General features: G+C 40.7%; 1 protein-coding gene and 1 long non-coding RNA gene across 14 annotated transcripts in view; one reads left to right on the top strand and one right to left on the bottom strand.

The window, feature by feature from the left end:
• Nucleotides 1–11,062, bottom strand: part of AGTPBP1 (ATP/GTP binding carboxypeptidase 1) — a 176,548-nt gene extending 165,486 nt beyond the window's left edge. For 4 of the 12 annotated variants that reach the window (XM_044756656.2, XM_044756661.2, XM_044756658.2 and 1 more), the window contains exon 1: nt 10,840–11,059. The gene's annotated coding sequence lies outside the window, so the exon portion shown is untranslated. Of the gene's footprint in view, nt 1–10,099; nt 10,278–10,691 lie in introns of those variants that run through there. The other 8 variants (XM_070495448.1, XM_044756663.2, XM_070495449.1 and 5 more) reach the window with 5 other exon arrangements.
• A 228-nt stretch (nt 11,063–11,290) lies between these two features.
• LOC123280258 (uncharacterized) lies at nt 11,291–17,561 on the top strand. Of its 2 annotated transcripts, XR_006519034.2 has the most exons (4): nt 11,291–11,514; nt 13,911–13,956; nt 15,679–16,004; nt 16,635–17,561. It is a non-coding gene; the product is annotated as an uncharacterized lncRNA (long non-coding RNA). The 2 variants fall into 2 exon arrangements; XR_011497471.1 differs by having other exon boundaries at nt 15,679–17,561.
• Nucleotides 17,562–19,783: the final 2,222 nt, after the last annotated feature.

Raw genomic sequence — 19,783 nt, 5'->3', positions numbered from 1 at the left:
AAAAATGACACATTTTGCATCTTCTAAATTTTTTAGATTTTTCCTGCTCTTTTGCTCTTAAATAGAGCTAGTTCCAGGGGCCAGCCCAACGGCATAGCAGTTGGGTTCCTGTGCTCTGCTTCAGCAGCCCGGGGTTCACCAGTTCAGATGCCGGGTGTGGACCTACACATTGTTTATCAAGTCAGGCTGTGGTGGGCGTCCCACATATAAAATAGAGGAAGATGGGCACAGATGTTAGCTCAGAGCTGATCCTCCTCAGCAAAAAGACAAGGGGTGGCGGTGGATGTTAGCTCAGGGCTAATCTTCCTCAAAAAAAAAAAGAAGAAAGAAGAAGAAGAAAATAGAGCTAGTTCCAGAGACCAGGGAATCTAAAAACTGAAACCCTCAGTTCTCACTGGCGTAAGCCTGAAATCAAACTCATCAGTCAAGTCGAGAAGGGTGTACCCATACACAAGGCATCAGAATTTCAACATCCTAATTTTCATTCCACAAACAAGCCATAAAAGAAAGTCTGACACACACCCCAAAGTTAAAGCTCTATGATCTAAATGTATAAATACCTCAAACACACATGGTTTTAAATTCATTTCAAGTCAAATTGCTAAGAGAAGAAGAAAAAATGCAAAGAAACATACACTGCTCACACTCCAGCGTCCAGTATAAATCTTCCACATAGAATCTGAGGAAATATGATCCCCTGTTGACTTACCTTGCTTAAGCTTGGCCCTATTCTCATTCAACCAGAACAACTTCAATATTTTACTCTCCTCTGTTCACAAATGGGTCTCTACAAGACATCATCAGAGAAAAAGCTTCCACTATTTAAAAACGTTTGAGAAACACTGCTCTAATCAACAATGACAACCTTTGTTGTTAAATACTAGCTATTGTTCTTGGAGTGGATGTGGGCAACTAGGGGAAGACTGTAGTTTAAAAAGATCTAGGTAGTTCTACCATAGGGGACGGGGAACAAGTACATTGAAAAGGCATCAGCATCATCTTTTATCAGCTTTCTCTAACTGTTTCAAGATCTGAAAAGAAGAAATCACTTTTTGATAACATAAGGAAGCTACTATTCCCCACACCAGCAATGTCAATGTGACAAATCCTGATTATTTAATAAAAATATCCCAGAGAATATGCCCAAACCCCTGGCAACATCATAAAGGAAAAAGTGAGAAACTTTGAGGGAAGGTGGTAAATAGTATCTGTTGTCTAAAGGAAAGAGGAGTAACATTCCCAGCAATAATAGGCAGATAGAGATTATTACCTCAGCCAAGCATTTAAATTGAGAAAAATATATACATTGGACATGGTCTGTGTATATTAACCTAAATTACTGTACTAAGGTATACATTTTCATCCAGTTACCTTACTCACATGATATGCAATGATTATTTTATAAATATTTTAGCTCAATCTGCAAACAGGCAAATTTATTTCACTTATACTGTTGTCATTAATTTTATCAAAAAGTACAGGTAAATCTATAAAAAGTTTACACCTGTTACCTTTCCTCATCATGCATCTTCTTTAAAAAAACAAATTTGAATGGTTCACATACCAGACCACAAAAGATGTTCAGGCACTTAAAAAGAGTCTAATTTGTTTTGCTATGTGATATTTTAATTATGCACCAAATAACAGAGTTTATTGCTTTGGGAGCAGAACCTCGCTACATTTCAATTTAATTAAATAATTTATTTAAAATAACTGTTCCCCAACTCGGATTCCTACTATTTTTAGACTTAAACAGATGCCAAAATTTCTAAATCTATATAGGTGATAGATGAGATTAAAAGTTTTACCTTGAAACACCCATTTTCCTTGCCTGACTCATAAACAAAGTTTGTTTTGTTTGTTTGTTTTTAAGGAAAGTACCACAGCCCAAAGTCAGCTCCCACTAATATCCCAAGAAAAATCAAAATATATAGGAATTACGGGACAAAAAGCGCCATGAGGCATATAAAAAATAAATAGCAAAATGACAGACATTCCTCCTTATCAGTAATTACTTTAAATGTAAGTGGGTTAAACTCTCTAATCAAAAGGCAGAGATTGGCAAAATGGATTAAAAAAACATGACCCAGGGCTGGCCCCGTGGCCGAGTGGTTAAGTTCGTGCACTCCGCAGCAGGCGGCCCAGTGTTTCGTTGGTTCGAGTCCTGGGCGCAGACATGGCACTGCTCATTGGGCCACGCTGAGGCAGCGTCCCACATGCCACAACTAGAAGAACCCACAACGAAGAATACACAGCTATGTACCGGGGGGCTTTGGGGAGAAAAAGGAAAAAATAAAATCTTTAAAAAAAAAAAAAATGACCCAACTATGTGCTGTCTACAAGAGACTCACTTTAAATCCAAAAGCACAAATAGGCTGAACATGAAAAGACAGAAAAAGTCATTCTATGCAAATAGTAACCAAGAGAGAGCAGGAGTGGATACTAATGTCAGACAAAACAGACTTTAAATCAAAAAAGATTACAAGAGACAAAGAAGGACATTATACATTAAAAAAAGGTTCAAGAGAGCGAGAAAATAAGAACTGCAAACATTCATGCACCTAGTAATAGACCGTGGAAATATATGACGCAAAAGTTGACAGAATTACATGGAGAAACAGACACTCCCACAATAATAGTTGGAGACTTCAATACCCTACTCTCAATAATGGACAGAACGACCAAACAGAAGATAAGTAAGGACATAAGAGGACTTGAACAACACAATAAACCAAGTAGAAATAACAGATCTATACAGAACACTCTACTTAACTAGAGCACACGGGACATTCTCCAGGACAGACCATATGATAGGCCACAAATAGTCTCAACAGACTTTAAAAGACAGATACCATACAAAGTATTTTCTATAACCAGAAGAGCTTGAAGTTCAAAATAAATAAGGAAATAAAGGAAAACTGGAAAATACACAAATTTCTGGAAATTAAACAACACATTCTTAAACAATGAGTTAAAGAAGAAATCACAAGGGAAATCAGAAAATGCTTAAAGACAAATGAAAACAAAAACTCTGCATACCAAAATATATGGGACGCAGCAAAAGTGGTGCTAAGGGGGGAACATATGGCTATAAGCACACTTTAAAAAAGATGTCAAATCAACAACCCTAACTCTACAACTTAAGGAACTAGAAAAAGGAGAACTAAACTCAAAGCTAGCAGAAGGGAGAAAATAATAAAGATTAGAGCAGAGATAAGTGAAGTCTAGAATAGAAAAATAGAGAGAAAATCAACAAAATTAAAAGTTGGTTCTTTGAAAAGATTAATAAAATTGACAAGTCTTTTACAACATTAACTAAGAAAAAATAGAGAGGACTCAAATTACTAAAATTAGAAACTGAAGTGGAGACCTTCCTACTCATTCTACAGAAACAGAAAGGATTTCAAGGGAGTACGAACAACTGTGCACCAACAAACTGGATAATCTAGATGAAACTGACAAGCTTCTAGAAACACAAAACTTACTAAGACTAAATAATGAAAAAACACAAAATCTGAAGAGCCCTCTAAGTATTAATGAGACTGAATCAGTAACCAAAAACCTAATTAGCAAACACCCCACACTTGATGGCTTCACTGGTGAATTGTACCAAACATTAAAGAACATCAATCCTTCTGAAATTCTTCCACAAAACTGAAGAGGAGGAAAGACTTTCTAACTCACTCTATGAGCCCAGCATTGCCCTGATAACAAAGCCAGACAAAAAGACATTACAAGAAAACTAGAGACCAATACCCTTCATGAATACTGATGCAAAAATCCTCAACAAAATACCAACATACCAAATTCAGCAGCATAAATGGAAATCTAAACAACAACAAGGTATCACCTCACACAATTAGGATAGTTACTATCCAAAAAAATAAAATAACAAGCGTTGGCAAGGATGTGGAAAAACTGGAACCCTTGTACACTGCTGGTGTGAATGTAAAATGGTGCAGCCACTCTAAAAACAGAATGGCAGTTCCTTAAAAGTTTTAAAATAGGGAGGGAGGAGGGAGAAAGGGGTGATGAGGCACTGTGTGTGGTGACGGATGGTAATTAGTCTTTAGGTGGTGAACATGACGTAATCTACACAGAAAACAAAATATACAACAATGTACACCTGAAATTTATATAATGTTATAAACCAATGTTACCACGATAAAATAAAATAAAAATTTAAAATAGAATTATCATATGACCCAGCAATTCCACTTCTGAGTATGTCCCCAAAATAACTGAAAGCAGAGTCTCAAAGGAATATTTGTACACCCATGTACACAGAAGCATTATTCACAACAGCCAAACGGTAAAAACAACCCAATGGTTTACTGATGGATGAACAAATAAACAAAACATGATATGTACATACAATGAAATAATATTCAGCCTTAAAAAGGAAGGAAATTCTGATACATGCTACAACATGGACGGACATAATGCTAAATGAAATAAGCCAGGCACAAAAGGGCAAATACTGTATGATTCCTCTCATACAATGTAGTACTTAGCCAAATTCATAGAGAGAGAAAGCAGAATGGTGGTCGCCAGCGGCTAGAGGAAGGAGGGAATGGGGAATTATCGTTTAATGAGTACAGTTTTAGTTTTGCAAGATAAAAAAGGTCTGGAGATGGATGGCGGTGATGGTTGCAAAACAATGTGAGTGTACTTAATGCCTCTGAACTGTATATTTAAAAATGGTGGGACTGGCCCCATGCGCGCTCAGCTTCGGCAGCCCAGGGTTTCGCCAGTTCAGATCCTGGGCACGGACCTAGCACCACTCATCAAGCCATGCTGAGGCAGTGTCCCACATAGAAGAACTAGAAGGACCTACCACTAGAATATACAACTATGTACCGGGGGGCTTTGGAGAAAAGAAGGAAAAAGAAACATAGGCAACAGATGTTAGCAGGTGCCAATCTTTAAAAAAAAAAAAAAGGTTAAAATCATAAATTTCATGATCTATATATTTTACCATAATTTTTAGAAATACATTTTTTAATCAAAATATGAACTGAAAATAGGAATATGAATCAATGTTAAAAATTGGAAAAAATAAGTTTCAAATGTAAACACAAGTTAAAATTGATGAGATGAAATTAACAGATGAAGGAGATGTTTTCAACAGGCAAAGAAAAAAATCCCAGAACTCTAGAATTGAAGGCAGCTCCAGATCACCTCGTGGTCAGATGCTCTCACTTTGCAATTAGGAGAGAAGCTCATCAGGGAAGTCAGCTGTCTTGCACTCCCCATCATCAGTTCTACCTACATGCAACCAGAAACCGTGCCTATGATAAATTAATAAATCTCGAGAGTTCTTGTCAAAAATACTGTTCTTTTCAATTCATTAAACTCTATTATATGTAGGCAGTGTTCAAGTATTTACCACCATTATTCTATCATAAATCCTTCATTGACCTTATTATCATTTTCATTCTCAGTGTAACCTATACCCTTATAATCTTCATCATCTTAAATCGTTTTCCCCATAAGACATGAGGCAAAGACAGCAAGTACTGGGCACCTCTCTCTAGGATAGTTCACCCTCAGCCTGAATTAAGTGAGAAACAAACAGAGATTAAGAAGGGAAGCTGAGTAGTTTGTTTTGGCTTTTCTTCTTTTTAGCTTATGATCTTGATATCAGCTGAGCTTTTCACACTGTGCCTTCACTTTGCCTAGTATGTAAAATACAAAAACATTAGACTGAATATTTACATGGCAATGTACTACCAAATCTTTTTGTTTTTAGATAGTGTAATTTCAGATTACTAATACTACAGTCCCTTGTATCAGCACCAGACTAAAATCCTTAAGAAACCTCTCAATTTTCTGTAAAAAACTTTTACTATGCTTAAATTTTTTTGAAGAAGGCCTTTACCAGGGCCCAAAAGTCTAAAGCAAAAACAGACCAGAGATTGACACTACCACCTCCCTTCCTAATCAAAGTTTGCTGGGAATGCTCTATGATTTATAGCAGAAGTCCTTAAAGTGTGGTCCATGGACCCCTGGGGTCCAGACATCTTTTAAGGAGGTCCACAAGGTCAAAACTATTTTCATAATACTACTAAAATATTATTAGCCTTCTTAATTGTATTAACACTTACACTTACGGTACAAAAGCAATGGTGTGTAAAATTTCTGGCATCTTGGCACAAATTATGGTAGTGGTACCAAACCACACTATTAGTTATTGTATTTTTCACCATCAAGTGTAGTTATAAAAGAAAGAGGCTTTTTCACTTAAGAATGTCCTTAAAATGTAAAAATTAGGGGCCGGCCCCATGGCCGAGTGGTTAAGTTCCCGCGCTCAGCTTCAGCGGCCCAGGGTTTCACCAGTTCAGATCCTGGGCGCGGACCTAGCTGGGCTCATCAAGCCATGTTGAGGCGGCACCCCACAAAGGACAACTAGAAGGACCTGCAGCTAGAATATACAACTATGTACTGGGGGGCTTTGGGAAGAAGAAGAAGGGGAAAAAAACAGTACAAATTATTTATTTTATTAAATCTCGGCCCTTGAATATACATCCTTTTAATATTCTGTGACACAGAATGGTAAGTATGCATGAAGGCTACCTTTGCTGCTGTTAGTACCATGGAGTCCATTCCGACTCCTAGCGACCCTGTGTCCAGCAGAGCGGAACCTGCCTGATCTTTTTGTGCCTTCCGCTCCCCTTCCAGCACTGTATCAGAGAATGCTCCACTGCTATTCACAGGGTTTTCAAAGGCCAATTTTTTCAGAAGCGGGTGGCCAGGTCCTTCTTCCTAGTCTGCCTTAGTCTGGAAGCTCTGCTGAAACTTGTCCACCATGAGTGACCCTGCTGGTATTTGAAATATCAGTGGCACAGCCTTCAGCATCACAGCATCACAACAAAACGCAGCTGTCACAGTGTAACAAGTGAGAGATGGTGGTGTGGTTCCCTAAGCAGAAAGGAACTGCGACGCAGCAGTGAGAGCCTCTCAAACTATAACCACTAGGCCACCAGGGTTGGCTACATCCTGAATTACAATAGCTGATGGCTGTCTCAAGGAAAAATGCTGTGTCACTGAACTGAGAGCTTGAACTAGCCCCTTTTATTATGAAAACACTATCTTTACTTGAAAGAATGACTAAGATTATTCAGACTAAGGTATTATGGCAGAGGTTCTCTCAGAGATGAACAAAGTCTGCCTGCACTTCTAGGAAACAACTGGCAGTCATATTTGTTGCCAATGATAAAATATGAGCTTTTAAACAAAAACCAGATTTCTGGAAAACTCATATCTACTATCATGTCATGACCTGGACAGCTTCCCAATAATTTGTTTCTGATAGAATGAGTGGTGATATTAACAAATGTGACTTTTTGATATTATATAATGAAATGTATCAACATTTGGAAGATCTGCATAACTGACTGAACTAATATTTACCAGTGATCAAGGCATGATGTTATAAAACTCAAACATGATTCTATAAGATCCATTCAAAGTTCAGACCAATGGATTTTAATACAACATTATGAAAAAGTCCACAGATAGGATTTCAGATTCTATATTGCAAATAACTAAAAAACTACCACATGTTGAGTTTTCACGTAGTACCAAACAAGAATATCCACAATTATCTGAAAAGGCTATTGAAATATCCCTCCCTTTTCCAGCCATTAACTGTGTAAGGCTGGATTTTCTCCCTCTGTATACTTCAACCCACACAACATATTGCAATAGACCGAATGCAGAAGCAGATATGAGAAACGAGCTGTTTCTATTAAACCAGATATTACAGATTTACAAAAATATAAAACAATGCCACTCTCCTACCTTGTTTTGAAAAAGTCATTTTTTATTAAAAAGTCATTTTTAAGTGAATTAATAGAAAATTTTATATTTCTGTTTCAATCTGTAATATAAAAAGTATAGAGAGATATAATCCACAAAAGCTCTTTGGCGTGCTCAATAATTTTTTCAGAGTATAAAAGCATCCTTAGATCAAAAGTTTGAAAACACCTGATTTAAAGAACAGAGTATTCATAGCAGATCCCTGTAAACCAGGAAGAGCAACAGTACATAAAATCATTAATTTAAAAACAAACTTCCCTAGGACAATTACATGAAAGCTGAAAAGGAACACAATGTCAAAGCAAAATTAACCTCACTCTGTGCAAGATCAATAAAGAAGAAAACAAAACCAAAAAGGAAAGCGTACACGAAACTGACTTTATATATCCTGGAAACATCATGCAATATCTTATCAGATAAAAACATATATACCCCTCAAGAGTTTGATAGATAATATTTTTGATAGCAGCACATGACAGTCAAAGAAATGCACAATCACAAATTCAAAAACAGGTGACTAAAATAGCAGCCAACAGCACCACGAGGGAGACAATCCAAGGTCCTGTCAGAGGGTTCAAACAGGGCACTTGAGCAGCTCTCCAGCAGCATCCCAGGGCACCCAGCTCAGGCTCCCAGCTGTTCTATTTAAAACTAAATTGCATGCTTCCAAGGCAGGACAGTGAAACTAAGCTCTCATTTAGTCTCAAAGAAGCAAATGGGTCATAGAGGAATAATCTGCACTAATAATGCTCCATCAGCCCAAAGTTATTCTTCGGCTTACTAGATCCCATGGAAGACTGAGGAAAAGCAGCAGCATTTCCCGAGCGCTAACTATGTACGAGGCACTGTGGGCTAAGCACTTCATGTGTATTAACTCATTTAATACTCAAGACCATCTTAAGGGTATAACCATTATTATTCCCACTTTTGGAGTTGAGAAAATTGAAGCACAAAGAGGATAAATAACTTGCCTAAAGCAAAGCCCGGATTCAAAGCCAGCCAGTCTGGCTCTGAGGCCCGATTAGCCACTACACTATAGTACACAGGCACAGTAACCAGCAACAATATACAAAGTTTGAAATTCAGCGCCCACTCTAAACAATTCCTAGTGTTTACATGGAGACCCACCGCCTAAGGGAAGCTCCCAACCTGCAGAGAGCCTTCTGACAGGGTGATGCATTGTTCAACTTCCAGGTACTAGGGGACTTCAAGCAAGAAGAGCAGAATTTGAAAGATGAATTTTTTTTAAAACTCCAAAATGCAGACTATAATACAAATTAGGGAATTTCACAAGTCTTGACCTCTCTTCTCTTTGCTATCAGAGATAAAACCATTATCATACAGAAGTTTAGCTAGACTGTTCTAAAGAGAATAGCGCCTCAATTCAAAGCTTTGTAAAAATTGCTTCTACAAAAGTTAAATTACATTAATACATTTAAATGTTTTTGCAGTGTTGGCCAATTACAAGGGTAACTGTAAGTCTGCTCCCTTCATTTCAGAGTTCAGAGTGAGACTGCAGTTCTAAATATGTGTTGAAGCCATTCAAGGCAGAATTTTGAAGTCATTAACCTCTAATTTCCTTCAAGAACTTAACTCAAGTGGAAAGGGACACTGAACAAGTCACATTACAACTCTGCTTAAGGATGAGAAATAAGGAGTGGATAAGGAACCGCCAACTCTCTCATAGTAATTACATAGGAAATGCTTATAGATCTTCCAGGGTTTTTTTTTTTTTTTTTTTGGTTGGTTGGTTTTGATTAACATTTGGCACATGTTTAAAAATATGTACCATTTAAAGTGCCTTAAATACACTACTACTTATTTGGCCTCCCGCCACAATACAATGACAAAAATAACTTTCTGGTTTTCTCAGGAAAGAAGACAATTTATAAGAATTATTCAGAAGTTAACAAATAAAGTGATAACTCCATTTACACGAGATAACACGGACATAAAAGAGAAGTGAAAATGAGTGATCGAGATAACTGTTAAAGTCCTTTCTAATGACAAATTGTCATGCATTATAATTAAACACTGTTACAATTTTGAACACGTGAAGAAAAAAAAAAACACCCACACAGAGCTAATATCGCCAATGAAAATTCCCGCTAAGTGTTAGAACGTCTTAGGCCATCAGCAGTGCCAGACCTTCAGACACTTAAGCAAGCTACACTAAAACGAGAAATGGGCTGTAAGTTAGCGATATTCACATCGATTACACTAAAATGTACCAAAACTCCCTTCGATCACGAGAAAATGCCCAGGAAAGGAAACCAACCGACTCAGAACCGCACAGGTACTCCCAGGCGTAAGCGGCACCAGGCGGCAGCGGCCGTGGAGCCCGGCAAGCCCCGGCGCTGGGCTGGCAGGAGTCCTTGAACACCTGCGATTCAGAAGCCGCAACTCAGGCAGGAAGGCCGTAGGGACACTGCACTGTCATCGAGGGCGATCGGATACAGGTTCAAATCAAACCACAAGGTGACAAGATGTAAACAGAGAACACACTTCAGGCCAAGCCCCGCACTGAGAGGAAGCAAACCTCGCCTCGCCGCCGTCACACTCACCAGCCCACCTGGCAGCCGGCGCACCGAGGGGCGGGGGCCCGGCGGGTGGGGACGCGGGGCGCGCGCTCGGCCCCAGCCCGCCGCCCTCGGCTCTGCTCCCGCCGCACCGCGGCTACCGGCGCTCGGGGCCCAAGAGGAAAGGCAGGGCACGGGGGCCGCCTCTGCGCGGGGACTGGGGCGGGGGCGACCGACCGTCCGGAGGTGGGGGCTGGGTGGGGCGTTTTCCAAAAAGCGGCCACAGCCCCAACCCATCGGGGGTTTCCCTCACGACTCGGCCCACCCCCCGAAAGACACGCGTTCCCCGACCTGTCAGGAGAGGGGCGGAGAGGTCCAGGGCGCAGACGGCGGCTAGCCCGGGGCCGCTGCTGCCCGCTTCCCCCGCCCCCGGACGCCGCAGCCGCGGAGAGCCGAGGGACGGCCGGCCGGGACGCGCGGACGGCGGCGGGGCGCTCACCGGCTCCAGGATGGGGCGCTGGCAGGGCCTGGGCACAGCCGCAGCACCCGGCTCGGCGCCGACAGCGCCAGCGGCTGCTCCCTGGGCGCACGGCGAACCCCTCGCCGCCCGCCGCCCGGTGTGTTCATACAAACCCCGGTGGCAGGCGAGGCGGCGGCGGCGGCGGCGGAACCTGCCCGCATCCCGGGCAACGTCAGCGCGGCGCCCCGCCCCCCGCGCGCCTCGCCAGCCGGCTCGCGCGCGCCGGGGGGCGGGTGGGCGCAGAGCTGGCGCGCGCGGGACGGAGGGCGGGGCGCGCGCGGGCAGGAGCCGAGGCGGGAAGGGACGGGGGCGCGCGCCGGCAGGGCGGGAACGCGCGCACGGGGGGTGGGCGGGGCGCGCGCGCCGCCGGGGGACCGGGGGGCCGCGCGGCCCGAGTCGGGAGCGGGCGTTGCGCGCGCAGCCGGCGCTCGTTCTCGGCTGCCGCCGCCCAACGAACCGAACCGAACCGGTCTGCGGGCGGCTCCACAGGTTCCTCGTATCATCTTCTCCGCGCTCCCAATTAGAGCCCCCGCCCACCTGCTACCGTCAATCAGCCGCACTCTTAGGAAGGCGGCTTTGAGCGGCGGCCAACGAGCGGTTCTTGACGCTCCTCCCCGGGTGGTACCGCGGTCGCTTCAGACCCTGCGGACCGTGGTGAGGCCTACCCTTTGCCTAACCCCAGGAGTGTCCCTAAGAAGCAGCTGGGGGACGTGGGCAGTTACCCCAGCTGGGCTGCCAGAACGCAACGAAATTGCACTTTGTGGCCAAACCTCAATCAATTAGATGCCTAGTGCTGCAGCGAAAGGAATAGCATCCTGATTTATTTTTTGCTTTTTGTAATGTGCCTACATATAGTCATGAAAATGGTTATGCTAAATTGGCCATTGAAGGGGAAGAGGTAATGTTTTATCTGAGCCAAAGGAATGTGTCAGAGACATTAAATCCTGATACACCCCCTTGTGTTTTGACTGCACACAAACGCATTGTGACATATTTTTAATAAATACAATTACTTTTTTCAAGAGCATGGATCATCTTTGCTGCTGTTTATAGTAGCTCCTAAAGAATGTAAGATTATTACAACCAGATAGGGAAATAAATTGACGGCTGTGAGGGTTTTGTTTTGTTTTCTTACCGTCATGTTTAAACAAAATTAAGCAGATGTGAAGGCGTTCAAAAAGTAATCCCAGGTGCGCCACACACGCTTCTTGCAGTTTGCCCTCCGCAGATGTCTTTACTCCGATGAACAAGAGCTGCCATTTTATAAATGTCGTAGTTTCCCCCATTGTGAGCTCCACAAAGTAGTTGATGGTATTTTAAATGATTTTTAAATCACCACTCCAAACACCCAGTCTGAAAAGCATTATCTAAGAACACCTAATTATCTATGAATACTAAACATCTTACAGAAGTTAAACATGTTATATACATGAAACTTTATTCAAAGAGCATCTTCCTAAATGAATCAACCCGAAATATAGAAAGATATAGATATAAACATGAATGTGTGTGTTTGTAGAATTCGAATTCCATCTTAGCAAGGCATTGTTAGTGTGGTTTGATGACCAGGACACAGACCCGGTAGATTAACCCAGACAACTAGGTAAAAAGCAGACCACTCTCTGTTGGTCATTCTTTTCCACTATTTTAGACAGCTTCCTCAATACACCTTATAATGATATATAAAACTAAACATAAATAATTGTGTGATGTAGGTCGGAATCTGTCTATGTAATGATATTCTTTTAACTGAGACTCCTTAAACCAGTGTGGCCGGTGCCTTGCAGGTATTCAGTAAACATCTGCTTATTTTAGCTTTGAACTAGTCAGGGGGAGAGAAAAGTGAGCATTGCAGCCAGCTACCTGTCCCCTCGTTTGCTGATTCCCTTACCTCCATACCTTTAATAAAGTAGTGTACAAAATGCAACAAACTTTGTCACAAAACTGTATAGCCATAAGGTTTGGAATAGCCATGGACCTCTCAAAAGTCTATAGCCATTTCCATCTGGGACCATAAATGTTAGGAGCACAAGCTAGATGGTGACATTTTGGAAACACAGCCCGTCTCTGGAGTTGTAGGACTGTTGAAACTATTCAACTCCTTTCAACAATCAACAGTTTACTGAGCATCTCTTATGTGCCAGACACAATCCTCCTGAAATCCAAGGAGTTAAGCAAATAGCAATGCCCAAGAAATACCTAACGGCTGTCCTGTGTCAAATTAAAAGGTTTACCACAACTAAATCGTGGAGAACAACCTGAGCTGAAGCTAAATGCATGTGGCAAGGCTGGGAAATGGAGCATTTCTCACAATGGAGTCATTCTGGAGGCAAAACCTTTACAGTGGCAGATGGTTTACAGGAGTCGTGTGGTAGACTGTGAATGACATATGATTCGGGTCAGAGAAGTTGCGTTTAAAGATCCATATCTGTGAACCACTACGCCCTCACTTTTTTTATATGTGAAATGGAACTTAAGTATTCCTGCCAAATCTAAAGTTTTAAAATTTGCCGTACCCTTTGATCCACTTCCAGGAATTTATCCTAAGGAAATAACCAAGGAAGTGTGCAGAGATCTAGCTATAAGGATGTTTATCCCAGAGTTGTTTATAACACCATCTTAAATGTTCAACAGAAGGCACCTGGTTAAGCACACTTTTGTACCTCCATGCAGTAGCCCACTGGGAAGCCGTTAAAGATGCTACGGTGGAGCAGGCGTTCTTCACCTGGCGCCCAATAGGTCTAATTCGCGAACAGACGTGAATTTACCTTGAAGTTAATGAAATGAGGGGCTAGGAAGGCTCTCTCACCCCTTATTTATGCAGGCCTCTGTGAGTACTGAATTGCTGAGAGTTAAAGAAGTTTCCACACGTGAAGGGGAAGCCAGGTTGCAATCAGGAAGGATTTCTGTATAAGCATTTCTGGTAAATTTCCTGAACAGATCTCATTTAAAAAGGAACTGAATCTCTAAGTCTCTAGCAAGATGTTGTGATTTCTTATTCTAAATAAATATTCACACTTATATGTAATTTTGGTTTTTTCCTTTTACAGAGCATCCCTATGGTGTGAGAAAATGGAAATTTTCCATCATTTTCAGGTCAGTTTCTCAATCCTGCAGTCTAGACAAGTGTTTCATTTTGTTTCTTAACCAAAATAAAATAAACTTTTTTAACAGAAATCACAAGTACTAAAAGCACTCTTTTTTCCTATTTAATAAAACTGTGCAGCATTTCCAAAAGACTACCTAATTAATAATTAACTGATATGAAAACATTAAAGAAATCATTTTCATATCAGCTAACAATTAGATTGAAACTTAGAGATGGAGAGTCAAAATTAAATTCACTTTCTCACATTTAATAAATACTCTTCAATGTCTAATATACTATTAAGTGAGAAGAGCAAGTTGTTGAACTGTATGATCCTATTTGCATTTTTTAAAAACTAATACTGTAGAAAATATTATTCATTTATAGTTTCATAAATAGGGAAAATACCATTCTCTTTACCAGAATGACTTGGGGCCGGGTTGGGGTAGCTGCTGCCACTTTATATATTTTGCATTGTTTAAATGTTTTAAAAGTAAGTATGCAACCTATGAAAAAGAAAATAAAGTTTAAAACAAGAAAATAAGAGAGAGTCTCCAAAATTATGTAAGCTTCAACTCCCAGAAATCCTAGGTCCTCCTGTGTTCATTCGCTGATAAATTTCAATTGTGTATTTGCATAATTGCTTCTTCTGGGGTTTAGGCATATAGCCATCATTAGATTCTTAAGGAGGTCTTAATTCCAAAGGATTAAGATCATGGTTAAGGGAGAACACACTTAATGACATAAAAACATATTCATGCTATATTGTTATATAAATTAGCAGATTATGTGCAGCATGAGTCCATTTTTAGAAAAACATGTCTTTATATGGATAAAAACAAGACTGGATGAATATACATTAAAGTTCTAACAACAGTTATCACTTGATAGTGAGATTATAGGTCATTTAAAATGTATTCTTTTTTTTTTTTTTGAGGAAGATTAGCCCTGAGCTAACATCTGCTGCCAATCCTCCTCTTTTTGCTGAGGAAGACTGGCCCTAAGCTAACATCTGTGCCCATCTTCCTCTACTTTATATGTGGGACGCCTGCCACAGCGTGGCTTGCCAAGCAGTGCATAGGCCCAAACCTGGGATCCTAAACCTCGACCCTGGGCTGCCGAAGTAGAATGTGCAAACAACTGCTGTTTGTTAAATTTTCTACAATAAAAATATAATATTTTAACAAGAAAAAAGTTACATTATTTAAATTATCATAACTAACTTTGAAGGTTGTTGATTAAAAGTTATAGTATATGTAAAAGTAGGTTGTAAGTCATAAGGCACCTCCAAGGGTAATTGTTGTTTTTCAGGCTTTAAATAGCCACAGGACACAAGCACCAAAAGACTGCATTAGCCTAAAACCAAAGGTGGACATTGGAAAGGCTCATTCATACATTAATCTCTTCCGTCACAATCAATTTTGTAGACAACGCTTTTTAAAACAAAAGTTTATGCAAACATGAAGGATTTGGATTTTTTTTAATTATAAACAAAAGTCATGCAGAATTATTCTTGTATATTCAGCTCCAGTTTAAAAATAAGAAATAAATTTTCATGAATTCTTGAAGAAATATTGTTTCCTATTTTAGGACATGTGAGATTTGGGGATGCCTTCGCCCTCTTAGGACTGGATCAGGCTTTGATTCCTCTTATCACAGTGAGACGGAAATTTCAGGACAATAATCAATCAAATTAATGAAAGTGTTTATTTATTCTCTATCTGTTTCAGTCCCCTGGTTCAAGGTCCAAATCTTGGAGAGAGCTCAAGAGTGACTCGTTGGATGACAGAGAAGTCTTCATGGTGCTGTGCTGGCAGAACTTGCTGGAAATCCATCCTCTAGGGTGCTAAGGAAAGTTATTCACAGGGAGATGTCTCACCGGAGACACTGCACTATGAAACAGCCTGGAGAGGTGCCACCTACTGGCCACTGGGTGCTGGTGGTCAGTGCGTGCTACAGAAGCCATGCGTCAGAGAAGCCACCCAAGGGGATTTAATGTTGGTCTTTGTGTTGGCAGATTCAGCACTCAGCAGAAGCATTAGCCAAGTCAGCCTTAGTAAGCATGTGTGTGTTGTTAAGCCCATGCATAGTCTCCATCCCAGCCACCACAGCCACTTTGTTCAGGGGTTCATTGAGTAAACACTGGGGTGGCTAGGCAAAGTGACTGACATCTCAAAAAGCATCATTTTGTCCACCTGATAATTAAGAGCCTCCTCTGCCGTAGATGTCCTTCGGTGGGCTTTCATGTGGAACACAAATATCTTCAGAGTTTGTGCCCGTTCAGAGAGGTCCATCCACATACTTCTTCCCAAAACTTCCTTGTGATCAATTGTTGAATCCTGTTTCTTCCAAGTCCCTAACCCACCAGCCCAACAATTAGCAACTGCCCATGAAGCAGTGTAGATCCATACTTCTGGCCATCTCTCACTCTAGATATGAACAACCAAATCTATTGTCCAAAGTTCTGCCCACTGGAAGGAGATTCCTTCACTCTGGTCCTTCAGGGTCATCCCCGAGTGGGGCTGTAATGCTGCAGCTATCCACTTTTGGATGGTGCCAGCTTATTGTACAGACCCCTCTGTAAACCAAGTTTGATTTTTTTCTTCCTCAGACCAATTGTCAATATATGCAACGTCCCAAAAATATCTGGGTATTTTCTATAATGCTCTCCGTCTTCCTCCTGTAGGTGGGAATCTTCAATTTGCCAAAGGACTCTGGACCTATAATTCCTCCCTGAGAAACTGAGGCTTGCCCCTGGCCTTAGTGTTAAGTCTCTGCAGATTCAACAAGCGTTAATTCTAGGACACTGGTAAAAATACTTTTATAACTTCCTTTTGCATTGTTTGAGATTCAAAGTGACAAGCTTATACCTTGACTGTTTATAAAGAAATGCATCTTAAAAAGCTAAGGAAACGGGATTCTTAAATAAGAGGGATTTCAACCAAAGGAGTAGTATATGTTACTCAGTGAGACATTAAAATATCTTACAGGAAAAGACTCAGTGACTCTGGCCTGCCTTGCTTATGAACAATGGTCACAATGTGCTAGTATATTATTCCCATAAGAAGTAGAAAATTGCTACTTGGCTAGGGCCAGACATTTCAGGCCCTATTTGGGGATTTTCGCAAGAATCCTTCATCACATAGGACAGCATAGAAGGAATACTTCTTTCCTTTGGGAATTCATTTCTCCTGCCCCCTGTGGTAGGCAGGCCCCCCCAAGGATGTCCACATTCTAACCCCTAAAGCCTGTGAATATATTACCATACTTGACAAAGAGACTTTGTAGATTTGATTAAATTAAGGGCCTTGAGATAAGAAAGTTATTCTAGATTATCTGGGTTATTCTGAATTATCTGGGCCCAATCTAATCATGCAAGACCTTAAAAGCAGAGAGCCCTTCCTGGCTGTGGTCAGGGGAAGACGTGCCTACCGAAGACAGAGCAGAGAGATACAACATTGCTAGCTTTGAAGGTGGAAAAGGGTAGCTGTGAGCCAACGAACGTGGTGGCCTCTAGAAACTGAAAAAGGCAGGAAAAGGGGTTCTAGAGCCTCTGGAAAGGAATGCAGCACTGTCAAAATCTTAATTTTAGCCCAGTAAGACCTGTGTCAGACTTCTAATCTATAGAACTATGAGCTAATAAATTTGTGTTCTTTTGAGCCACTGTGGTTGTGGTGATTTGTCACAGCAGCAATAGGAAACTAATACCATCTCCACATTGGCTATACACAGGTAACAAAAACTGCCACATCTACACTGACTTCCTAAACACACATTACCTGCTCACTTCTAAATGTGATTATGCTGGGATTTTTTTCTTTTTAACTTTCCAGACAAAAAATGAAGATATGTTCTTTACTTCTGATTTGGCGAGTCTTGTTGTTATGCAATTATCATCTTACCAAGCCCCAACTCCCACTCCCAAAGTCAAAACACTTCATTCTCTAAGTGAAGATACTCTTACAGTAACCTGCATACAACAGGGGCTTAATTTATGTTTGCTGATGACTATGACAATAATAATCACTATAGATGAGTTTTCTCTAGCCATAAAGGAAAATAAAGTACAAAAACAAAACAAGAACAAAACACTTTTTTAAAAGATTCTAATAGATTGAAAACATTTGAGCTCTACTTCCATATATAAACCACAAATCGTTCCTTTAAATTAGTTGTTACACTTTACAGATATGCTTGTATACGCTCAGAATATCTCTGGAAAATGAACAAGGAACCACTAACAATGATTGCCTCTGGAGTGAACTGGAGGCTGCGGGAGGGAGCTGTCTGTTTGTTGAATACTATACTGCGCTTTTGATTATACCATATGCAGAGAGTACCTCGTAAAATAACTACTTTATTTTTTTAATTTGAAGGTTTTACATTAGCTTTTATTTAGAATTTCATATAGAGAAGAGGCGTTTCATGAATAGATCAGCCCACACTCACGTATTACAGATGAGGAAGCTGTGATGAGAACCAGCCAAGCGGCATTACATTGCGAACCGAACGTTTCAAAACTCCTCTTAAAAAAGAATGACGTATATGTGAGTGAACATGTATGTTTGTATCAACAGCTGGAATATCGTCTGAAAGTAATAGTGACTGTCTTTGGATAGTGGAAATGGTTTTCGTTTTCTTCTTTTTGCTTTTCTAATTTTCTAAAACTTGATAAGGGACGTCAGGTCACTTTTGTAACTAGAAGAGGAGCCATTTTAAAAACTTTCCAGGACTTGAGCCCAGCTCACCTGATTGACTCATTTTCCAGTTTCCTTGCAGCAAAGAGGAAGTCTCCCAGTTGCTACATATAAGAGAGAGCGATCAGAGAGGATGGCCTGCTGACGCTCTGGTCAAAATCTCGGAAAGGCAGTTCCTCACGCGTGGGTCTGGTCTTCAACATGGCGCGTCAAGAAATTTGAATTTTCAATCGGCGTATCCCAACCTTACCAGTTAATAGGAAACTAAGTGAGGTTAACTAAACTCACAAGTGGCTGAATTATACCCAGAATAATAATTTATTAACAATAAGGGCTGTGCTTTTCTGGTGAACAAAGAGTTCTGGCATTCTATTTTCAGAAGTTTGTTCAGCAGTGGTCCGCTTTCTTCAAACAAGTGTTTTGTTGGTTTGTTTTTCTTTTTTGTGGACGACCAATATGTAAAACGGAGAAAATAAAAATGCTCTGGTTGAAGATAGATGAAAGTCCTGCTCAGCCTCACGTGACCCTTCTCCTCCCTTCCCCAGATGTCCCCGAAGAGGGTTCCTTAGACTCCCCAGGACTTTAAGCAGCACCATTTAACACCAGTTGATCTACTGTACCAGATAAATAAGCAGCAGTTTGTTTGGGGAGCACAGACCTGAAGCAAAGACAACTGAAGGAATACTAATCATAGTTTCTGGAAACATCCCTCTCTGAGAGATGGGAATATAACTTTTCCTGACAGAATCTCTCTGCCTTCAACAGCAGTAGATATTGGTGGACTGGTAAACCAGCTCTCTGAAAACAAAACAAAGCAAACAAATAAAAAGCTCCGGTCTATAGCAGTTGCCAATTTCTGTGGTTAAACACTCCCACCACAGCTTATTTCAAGCTACCAACAAAATTTAACAACAACTTGCAAAATTCCTGAACATTTAACAATCAGTTGTTATAAACTTGTACTGCCGACTGCAGCAGAACACTGCTAAATGTGAGCTCCGTGCAGAACACAACCTGCTGTTTCTTCTTGATTTGTTCACGCATTATATATAATATAGTTTACTAGGCTATAGCTTTCTTTGGTGATGTTCCTGTCTCAACGGTATATCTAGATCTATTTTATAAAACTTAGAGGTTT

Source organism: Equus asinus, chromosome 23 (assembly GCF_041296235.1).
Source record: "Equus asinus isolate D_3611 breed Donkey chromosome 23, EquAss-T2T_v2, whole genome shotgun sequence".
In the NCBI taxonomy this organism is placed as follows: domain Eukaryota; kingdom Metazoa; phylum Chordata; class Mammalia; order Perissodactyla; family Equidae; genus Equus; species Equus asinus.
This window is presented reverse-complemented; position numbering and strand designations above follow the sequence as displayed.